General features: G+C 40.8%; 1 non-coding gene across 1 annotated transcript; it reads right to left on the reverse strand.

The window, feature by feature from the left end:
- Window positions 1–1,065: 1,065 nt before the first annotated feature.
- On the reverse strand, window positions 1,066–1,140 carry Trnat-ugu (transfer RNA threonine (anticodon UGU)). Its single transcript has one exon. It is a non-coding gene; the product is annotated as a tRNA-Thr (tRNA).
- Window positions 1,141–10,910: the final 9,770 nt, after the last annotated feature.

A 10,910-nucleotide genomic window follows, 5' to 3' on the forward strand; every position in this document is an offset into this window, starting at 1 on the left:
GGACGTTACATTTCAGATGTGTTACGACCCGTGGCTCTACCCTTCATTCGATTTCAGCAAGATAATGCACGACCGCATGTTGCAGGTCCTGTACGGGCCTTTCTGGATACAGAAAATGTTCGACTGCTGCCCTGGCCAGCACATTCTCCAGATCTATCATCAATTGAAAACTTCTGGTCAATGGTGGCCGAACAACTGGCTCGTCACAATACACCAGTCACTACTCTTGAACTGTGGCATCGTGTTGAAGCTGGATGGGCAACTGTACCTGTACACGCCATGCAAGCTCTGTTTGACTCAATGCCCAGATATATCAAGGCCGTTATTACGGCCAGAGGTGGTTGTTCTGGGTACTGATTTCTCAGGATCTATGCACCCAAATTGCGTGAAAATGTAATCACATATCAGTTCTAGTATAATATATTTGTCTAATGAACACTCGTTTATCATCTGCATTTCTTCTTCGTGTAGCAATTTTAATGGCCAGTAGTGTAGATTACGACAGGAGACCTCAAAGAGAGAGTACGGCCTCAGCCTTCACACAGCAGAAATGTGATGACTTCTGTTCACATTAGTATTAGTATGTTGTGAACCAAATGGCATCCCATACCTCCACGTCGTGGCCTGCACTGTATAAAGAAGACGTATGCAATCCGGCAACTTCGTTGTCCATGGCGTGGCACCAATCACTTGTCCATTGTTGTTGGGCCCACTAATGTTGGCACCCCTCTCTCTGCTGCTGCATCATGGGAAGATGCAGTAACGGTTGCTGTGCTGATAGTTGGTGGTGTTTGAGATGTCGTCGCACAGTCTATTTGGATAACTGCCTTGATTCAAACAATCATATTTCCTGTCTCTAGGTATGTGTCATGGCTGTAAGGTCCTGCATAGTCGAGCAATATCTTTCCTCTTGCATGCTAGACGCGTTGGGACTGTTGCACAGTCGAGCGAAAGATGTCTGTCCTCTCGGACACTAGACTTGTGGTTGAAATGGTAGTTAAATCGAAAACCTTAGCTGCTGACAGGTGTTGTTGATAAACATCAATTGGGACAGCTGAAAATGTGTGCCCCTGCCGGGATTCGAACCCGGGATCTCCTGCTTACATGGCAGGCGCTCTATCCATCTGAGCCACCAAGGGCACAGAGGATAGTGCGACTGCAGGGACTTCTCCCTTGCACTCCTGCTGCGAGACCCACATTTCCAACTATCCCAACTATTCAGAACCTACATTCGTAGTACTCCTAATAGATATTTTCCCAATTACATCTTGTTGTGGTTGTTGAGATCCTGCACAGTCGATCAGAAAGTGTCTGTCCTCTCACACGCTGGACACGTTGGGGCTGTCAAAATCCTGCACAGGCAAGCAAACAACGCCTGTCTCCTCAGATGCTACACGTGTTGGGACTGTGGAGACACTGCACAGACGAGTAAACAGTGGCCGTCCTCTCGGATCCTAGATTCATTGGGGCTGTCGAGATCCTGCACCGTCGGGCGAGCATTGTCTGTCCTCCCAGACATTCGATGCGCTGGGGTTGATATGTTGCACTGTCGGGCGAAAAAGTCTGTCCTCTCGGACACCAGACTCCTTGGAGCTTTTGAGATCCTGCATGGCCCTCCTGAACCCATCACTTCCACGTTCGCTAGGCAGTCGTGAAATCCCAGCCTACGGGAGCAGCAGTATCTTATAATGATAACTGAATTCCGACATGTGCTGAGAGACGTGTCTCCTTCTTACATTCGGTAGAACACAACATTCTCAAACAAAACACTGAAATGCAATTTCTGAATAAAAAACCCACTATGTGGTCTTTCCTTATGTAGATGGCGTTACTGTTTTGTGCAATTGGTCTGGAACGCAAATCCTTCAGATATCCAAGCTAGCAGTACCTTTCATGCCATTTTCTTGCATACCGCCCTCACCGTGGCCAGTTTGTGTAGCTAGCATTCTGCAGCTAGTGGGCTAGAGTTAGAGAGCGTGCAGACGGTGTGGTGCGTGGTGGCCACTCCTCTGGGGATCCAGTGTCTGGTTAACAGTTCACGACCGATCACTAACTGCGACCCGACAGTGTGTATCGTACCATTAGCAGTTCTTGTTTCAATAGAATATTCTCCAAGCGCTACGATAACGGATATTTCAGGTATTTTAGATACCGGCTTCCTTAAGATTTTCCAGTTCGTGTCTGTGTTGTTGTTGTGGTCTTCAGTCCTGAGACTGGTTTGATGCAGCTCTCCATGCTACTCTATCCTGTGCAAGCTTCTTCATCTCCCAGTACCTACTGCAACCTACATCCTTCTGAATCTGCTTAGTGTATTCATCTCTTGGTCTCCCCCTACGATTTTTACCCTCCACGATGCCCTCCAATACTAAATTGGTGATCCCTTGATGCCTCAGAACATGTCCTACCAACCGATCCCTTCTTCTGGTCAAGTTGTGCCACAAACTCCTCTTCTCCCCAATCCTATTCAGTACCTCCTCATTAGTTATGTGATCTACCCATCTAATCTTCAGCATTCTTCTGTAGCACCACATTTCGAAAGCTTCTATTCTCTTCTTGTCCAAACTATTTACCGTCCATGTTTCACTTCCATACATGGCTACACTCCATACAAATACTTTCAGAAATGACTTCCTGACACTTAAATCTATACTCGATGTTAACAAATTTCTCTTCTTCAGAAACGCTTTCCTTGCCATTGCCAGTCTACATTTTATATCCTCTCTACTTCGACCATCATTGGTTATTTTGCTCCCCAAATAGCAAAACTCCTTCACTACTTTAAGTGTCTCATTTCCTAATCTAATACCCTCAACATCACCCGACTTAATTCGACTACATTCCATTATCCTCGTTTTGCTTTTGTTGATGTTCATCTTATATCCTCCCTTCAAGACACCATCCATTCCGTTCAACTGCTCTTCCAAGTCCTTTACTGTCTCTGACAGAATTACAATGTCATCGGCGAACCTCAAAGTTTTTATTTCTTCTCCCTGGATTTTAATACCTACTCCGAATTTTTCTTTTTTTTCCTTTACTGCTTGCTCAATATACAGATTGAATAACATCGGGGAGAGGCTACAACCCTGTCTTACTCCCTTCCCAACCGCTGCTTCCCTTTCACGTCCCTCGACTCTTAAACTGCCATCTGGTTTCTGTACAAATTGTAAATAGCCTTTCGCTCCCTGTATTTTACCCCTGCCACCTTTAGAATTTGAAAGAGAGTATTCCAGTCAACATTGTCAAAAGCTTTCTCTAAGTCTACAAATGCTAGAAACGTAGGTTTGCCTTTCCTTAATCTTTCTTCTAAGGTAAGTCGTAAGGTCAGTATTGCCTCACGTGTTCCAGTATTTCTACGGAATCCAAACTGATCTTCCGCGAGGTCGGCTTCTACTAGTTTTTCCATTCGTCTGTAAAGAATTCGTGTTAGTATTTTGCAGCTGTGGCTTATTAAACTGATTGTCCGGTAATTTTCACATCTGTCAACACCTGCTTTCTTTGGGATTGGAATTATAATATTCTTCTTGAAGTCTGAGGGTATTTCACCTGTTTCATACATCTTGCTCACCAGATGGTAGAATTTTGTCAGGACTGGCTCTCCCAAGGCCGTCAGTAGTTCCAATGGAATGTTGTCTACTCCGGGGGCCTTGTTTCGACTCAGGTCTTTCAGTGCTCTGTCAAACTCTTCACGCAGTATCGTATCTCCCATTTCATCTTCATCTACATCCTCTTCCATTTCCATAATATTGTCCTCAAGTACATCGCCCTTGTATAGACCCTCTATATACTCCTTCCACCTTTCTGCTTTCCCTTCTTTGCTTAGAACTGGGTTTCCATCTGAGCTCTTGATGTTCATACAAGTGGTTCTCTTATCTCCAAAGGTCTCTTTAATTTTCCTGTAGGCAGTATCTATCTTACCCCTAGTGAGAAAAGCCTCTATATCCTTACATTTGTCCTCTAGCCATCCCTGCTTAGCCATTTTGCACTTCCTGTCGATCTCATTTTTGAGACGTTTGTATTCCTTTTTGCCTGCTTCATTTACTGCATTTTTATATTTTCTCCTTTCATCAATTAAATTCAATATTTCTTCTGTTACCCAAGGATTTCTACTAGCCCTCGTCTTTTTACCTATTTGATCCTCTGCTGCCTTCACTACTTCATCCCTCAAAGCTACCCATTCCTCTTCTACTGTATTTCTTTCCCCCATTCCTGTCAATTGTTCCCTTATGCTCTCCCTGAAACTCTGTACAACCTCTGGTTCTTTTAGTTTATCCAGGTCCCATCTCCTAAAATTCCCACCTTTTTGCAGTTTCTTCAGTTTTAATCTACAGGTCATAACCAATGGATTATGGTCAGAGTCCACATCTGCCCCTGGAAATGTCTTACAATTTAAAACCTGGTTCCTAAATCTCTGTCTTACCATTATATAATCTATCTGATACCTTTTAGTATCTCCAGGGTTCTTCCATGTATACAACCTTCTATCATGATTCGTGTCTATGAAACATTTAAAAATAGATAACATGTTAAAATGACAGTTGCGCTTCAAAATATTTGCTGATGTTTCTTAAAGTACGGACGATTATGAAATTTTGGTTTGGTACTATGTTAATGATTTTTAAGTTAGGACCGTCTGTGTGCAACTGAATACAGCATTGTTAAATGATAACTTAGCATCCACGATATTTAGTCCCAAGCAAGATGAAAATGAGTAAATAATCCTACAGTAATTTTAATACTATCTATCACACCTCGCCGCTTTACAGTTTTGCATAGAGAAAATGTCAACCGAGGTAGGTGCCGAGGTCACGTTAGGTACTTCCGGTAATGTCAGCTGACTTCTGAGAACCAGTTCTCGTGATTTTGTGTGCCATGTGTCGCCGAGGTTCTCCCACGCCGTGCGACTTCCGGCGTTGTCCCGTAGCCCAGGAAATTGCGGAGCTCCATTGTAGGCATGCCACTCTTGTTTTGCAAATTAACGTTGTACTACCGTTCCAGTTGCCATCTCCGCTAGTAACGTAAAGAGACTGTCTCACAAGAACAATGAGATAACTAGGAGAGAGAAGGAAATGTTTAACGTCACGTCTGCAAAGACGATAAACGAAGAAGCTCTGCATGATGTCATTGGTCTTTCCGTTGCACATACGTAGCGCATATCGAGGTTCTAGAATCACAGCCCGCCGGAGTGGCCGAGCGGTTCTAGGCGCTACAGTCTGGAACAGCGCGACCGCTGCGATCGCAGGTTCGAATCCTGACTCGGGCATGGATGTGTGTGATGTCCTTAGGTTAGTTAGGTTTAAGTAGTTCTAAGTTCTAGTGGACTGATGACCTCAGAAGTTAAATCCCATAGTGCTCAGAGCCATTTTTTTCTAGAACCATACACCCCCTACTCACTCAACGTACACACCCACCCATCCACCCACCAACACACCGACTCTCTCTCTCTCAAACACACACACACACACACACAGAGAGAGAGAGAGAGAGAGAGAGAGAGAGAGCGTTTACTCACTGACACAGGGCAGTATTTCAGTCAAGTGAAAGTAATAGGATCAAAATGAAGTGCAAATATCGTTATTTCAAGTCAGTTGTAAAACGTTGGTAGGAACGACATCTTTTTGTTCCAAAATAAAAACTATTGTTCATTCCTTTGCTGAAAACACCTCTGTGCTGTTGTCAGCTATTTATTTCGTATCAAAATCTTTAGCAACATATAGTTCAATCAAACAATAATTATCTGAAAATTAGTCTACACTGTCACCGCTGCAAGCTCAAAAAAAATGGTTCAAATGACTCTGAGCACTATGGGACTTAACTTCTGAGGTCATCAGTCCCCTAGAACTTAGAACTACTTAAACCTAACTAACTTAAGGACATCACACACATCCATGCCCGAGGTAGGATTCGAACTTGCGACCGCAGCAGTCGCGCGGCTCCAGACTGTAGCGCCTACAACCGCTCGGCCGCTCCGGCCGGATGTAAGCTCAACTCCACCTTTTAACTGAATACTTTATTTTAACTGTAGCAAATTTACTCAATTGGCAGCGTAGCCTGTCACCTCGACCAGCAGGATGTTAATAGAAAAAATGTCCTCATAACAACATAAAATATTCAGTAAAAAATTAAAAATTACTTCCTACCCACTTCATCCATTCTCTTCGTGTATTTTCTTAGTGCTGATGTTTCAGCGTACATTCAGTGTTGCTGATGTGTTTAGTTTTCCGGTTAAGGTTTGATACAAACAATATAGTATGTTCTGAGAAGAGAACGAGACCAGAATTGCAGATTGTAAGACGTATGCTTTGCCGGCGATGGGCGAGGCATGACATATGTAAGACGTATGCTTTGCCGGCGTTGGGCGAGGCATGACAGAGTCTCTGACCAGAGAGTAGTATGTCGTTAGTTGTTGCTTGTCGCTAGTCTGCGCTTGTCTGCACGAGTCGACAGTAGTCTTGAGTAGTCTGCGCGAGTCGACAGTAGTCTTGAGTATTTTGCGTGAGTCGACAGTAGTCTTGAGTAGTCTTTAGACGGCGGGAGTCGGCGCGTGTCGGCTGTCTGCTCTGCTCGGGACTCTGGTCAGGACTCTGCAGGATGAGTATTGTTGTAGAAGAAGCAGCCTTGCGCATATCTAATAATGTATGTTAATTGTCATTTAATTTGTTCACAAAAAATGCCCCAATAATAATTTTTACAATATAAAGTAACTTTTTTAAAGAAAAGCATTCATTTCAATTTAAAGAATATTTCCAATGCATGATCATTCCTTCCAAGAATCAAAAAAAAAAAAAAAATATACGCCAGCATTGCACGAATCTGTATCAAAAAATTTCTACATAAGAGCAGATATATTTGCAGTTTTTAATTGAGGTAAGAATTTTTGCTTTTTTATTCAGAATACAGGGCCGAAGGGCAGCGCTGTTGCCTCATAAAATTTATCAGGTTACTAATTTGTTTTTTTATTATTTCCGGATTTACGAATTGAATTTTGAGGTTACATTAAATGTGAATGTATTTCTGCACACAGATTACAAATGGAAGCCAATTTTGTTCAGAGGTTACATTAAAATCAATTTTGTTCAGAGGTTACAATATTAGAAAAATTCATTTAATTATTAATTTTGTGGGGAGTTTACGCTTAGTTCATGGTCCATTTTCATTATTAATTTTTCTGTGGGGAGGTTACACTTGGTCCATTTTCATTATTATTTTTCTGTGGGGAGGTTACACTTGGCGACATCCGGCCAGGATCGTATTTCTTTGCGAATCTTCTGAGAAGTAGTCATATATCTGCTCTTATTTACTTAAATGTAGTTTGCATCTGGCGCAACGCATTTACTAATTTGTCACTCTTTCTTTCACAGATCATCGGCAATTTGTTGCTCTTTCTTGTAATTGTGTTTGTTGCATTTTGCATTGTCTTTGTTTTATTTGTGAATAATTTTGATTTGTGTAAAAATGCCGCAAAAAATTGTTAACAGTACATCGCGATGTGTAATGAGCGAAATAACCGACTCTAATAATTTGACCGATAATATTTGCTACACTCAGTGTAATGATGACAATTCTCCATTTACAGACAATCAATGCGTACTGACCGCTAGTAATGATTTTGATCCTAATGATGAACAAATCAATTCAATTATGGCCTCTGTTAATTTAACGACAATTGATGACGCGGGACGTTCTGTTACAATGAACGCTGCCCAGTTTAACACACCCGATTTGCAAAATTTACGTAATGAACAGACAAATTTTTCTAACGAAAATGAACAGTATACTCAAAGTAGGACATATTTATTTGATTCCGAGGTAGTGACTAACAGTGCACATCCGATTGGGAAACATTTTCAAGAATCACAGAATAGCCAAATGGTTACACAAAACGTGACAATTGCAGGTACGCCATCAAACAGCACAGAGAATAGAGTAGGTAGTATTGGCTTGGATCAAATTATGGCAGTATTGCTACAACATAGTGCAAATTTCAAACAACTTAATGAAAATAATGAAAATCTCATACAACAACTTAGTGAAGATTTCAAACAACTTAACAACCATTTCAAACAACTTAATGAAAGTTTCGACAACCATTTCAAACAACTTAATGAATCGTGCAAACAATTTAATGAAAGTTTTAAACAGCCGAACGAAAAACACGACAACCTTAATGAACAGAACAAACAACTTAGTGAACATATTACAGCTGTTACCGTGCAACGTCATGATACTAAAGAACAATTACGTGACGAAATTAAGGCTTGTGCTAGTAACAGTAGTGAGGAAATTAGATCTGTTGCGCAAGAATTAGGTAATAGACATGCAGGCACAACAGAATCACATAGAGATGAAATTAATGCAGTCACTGAACAATGTTCAGAAAACGCAACACAGATACGCGACGAGTTTAATTTAAAGTCACCAGAACTTTCACACACTCTGGCTACGGAAGTTGATAAGAAATTTGAACAACAGATCAGTCAAATTGACGAAAGTATTAAAGTAACAGAAATGAAAAATGTTTCAGTCAATAACACGGCACAGCATACGCCACATTCCGAACATTTCTCACACTCGTACAGCCAGTATAACTTATGTAATTTACAGAGACTACGTGACTTAGAATACGAAGTGACACATACAAACAGATTCTTATGCAATCGTGAACCTGTTCACACATTCAGTGACGATAACGTTGATTACGAGCAATTTTTATCCGTAAAAAAATCTAAGGTTTTTGAAAATGACAGAGCACAGGTACACGCTTTGAACTGGATACGACAATTTATTTTTGTACTTTCACCGCCATTGCGTGTAATGCAGAAACTAGCATTGGCTTGGATACAACAATTTGCTTTCGAATTTTCACCGGCATTGCCTGTAACACAAAAGCTAAAATTTATTTGCAGCGCGTAATAGACCTCAGGGGATTCATTACGCTTTAATGAATATGTGCCGTAGCGTGCACAGGCCCCAAGCCGTAGTAGTGCTATTTCATCTTTAGTTTTCTGCACTTCTGCCTTCTCTTCTACTATCCTTTATATCTATCTGAATAGCTCTTTAACTATCGCTCTATCTAGGATTAAGAATGAGTAAAGAAAACCTGATATGACAAATTTTACCGAAACTGACAGTTCTCGTTAGACACTCCCGAAATGACAACTACCAGCTTAATTTTAATGTCAGAGAAAATCTTAATCATCAGTATGTACAAAATTTTCAGCAGTCGCAAACACATTTTGGTAACAATAGACGTTTTTCTCCACAACAGCATGAAAGCCAACCGGTTAGCATACCTAACCAACAATGTATTGTACAAGGTTAACCAAGCTTTAATGTTTCGCCGCGTGCACGTATAGCGTCGGCCCCAACAAATAGTAATGCACAGCAACAAGGAAACCAGTACGTACAGAAAACGCACCATTTCAATTCCTATCGCAATGCACCGTATAGAAATGACTATCATGACAGACGTAAAAATAATGAGCACAATTTTCAGCGTACATTTAATAACAGTCGGTGTTACCAGCAGCAAAATCATCCGCAACAACATATTATCATGAATGAACCAGACAGTAGGTATCATCCCGAACGTAATACGTCAGGAAGAAATAACAGGTCAGTACAAATACTTGAAATGCTACAGCATCCTCCCCGACAATAATAGCACTTCATATAGAATTTGACTAGATACAGTACAGGTTGCATCTTCCAGCAACGTAAGCAATACTTCAGATACACAGAATCTTGTTCACGAAAATGTTATTTGAAACATGCCTTGTTGAATGCACCACTTTTATCGCACCCAGATCTTACTAGAAATTTTTCCATTGCCACCGACAGTTCTAACACCGCTATAGGCGTACACATTTTTCAAGAAATTGAAGAAGATGGGACTAGAGTAATTAAAAACATAGCCTTTGCGAGTCGCATTCTGTCACCTGCTGAACGAAATTATTCTGTTACAGAACTTGAAACATTATGTGTTGTATGGGCTTTTACGAGATTTCGGCATTTTCTTTATGGAAGACACACTACCATTTACACAGATCATAGAGCGATCCAGTTTTTACTTTCGGCTAAATTTACACACGACAGACTAAGTAGATGGAAACTTTATTTACAATAATTTAATTTTACAATTGTTCACATTCCCGGTACACAAAATATTATAGCAGACGCACTATCCCGTTCTCTTAGCAACAATCAGCAAGACATCGCAACCAACTTCTGCAAAGCAAATTTCAGCGTCATGTACATTCAACAAGTTGCATTTGAAAATTTCATTTCGTCGTCATTACAAGACATAGCACAAGAGCAGAGTAAAGACAACGCGTGGAAAGGAATTAAATACCTTTGGCAAGATAGGAATAATGTTACCATTAGAAACCATTACACTGTATGCAATAATATTCCGTTTCGCCGCTCTCATCCTGACAGCAATAATTGGTTATTATGCATTCATGACGAACTTGTTAACAAATTAATCTGGTATACTCATTTACGTTACGCACATTACGGAGCCAGAAAATGTTTTCTTATACTGAGACAGAACTGTTATTTTACCAACATGGAGAAACGTATACGACGAGTTTTAGCGTCATGTAAAATCTGCCAGAAAGCTAAATCAGACACGACTTCACATATTCCTCAATTACATCCTATTGTACCGATTAAATTGAGACTTACGGCCGTTGTAGACATTTTTGGTCCGATTCCCAGAACTAATAGAGGTTTTTGCTACATCTTTGTCGCTGTTGAACTCCCTTCAAAATTTGTTACCTTCACTCCGTTACGCAAAGCTACTGCTAAAACTGTTTCGAAAACATTTGTAAAACATTTTTTATTTCATGTAGGGCATGTATTGAAAGCAATTTCCGACAATGGACCACAGTTTCGATCTGCTATATGGACTC

Source organism: Schistocerca nitens, chromosome 1 (assembly GCF_023898315.1).
Source record: "Schistocerca nitens isolate TAMUIC-IGC-003100 chromosome 1, iqSchNite1.1, whole genome shotgun sequence".
In the NCBI taxonomy this organism is placed as follows: domain Eukaryota; kingdom Metazoa; phylum Arthropoda; class Insecta; order Orthoptera; family Acrididae; genus Schistocerca; species Schistocerca nitens.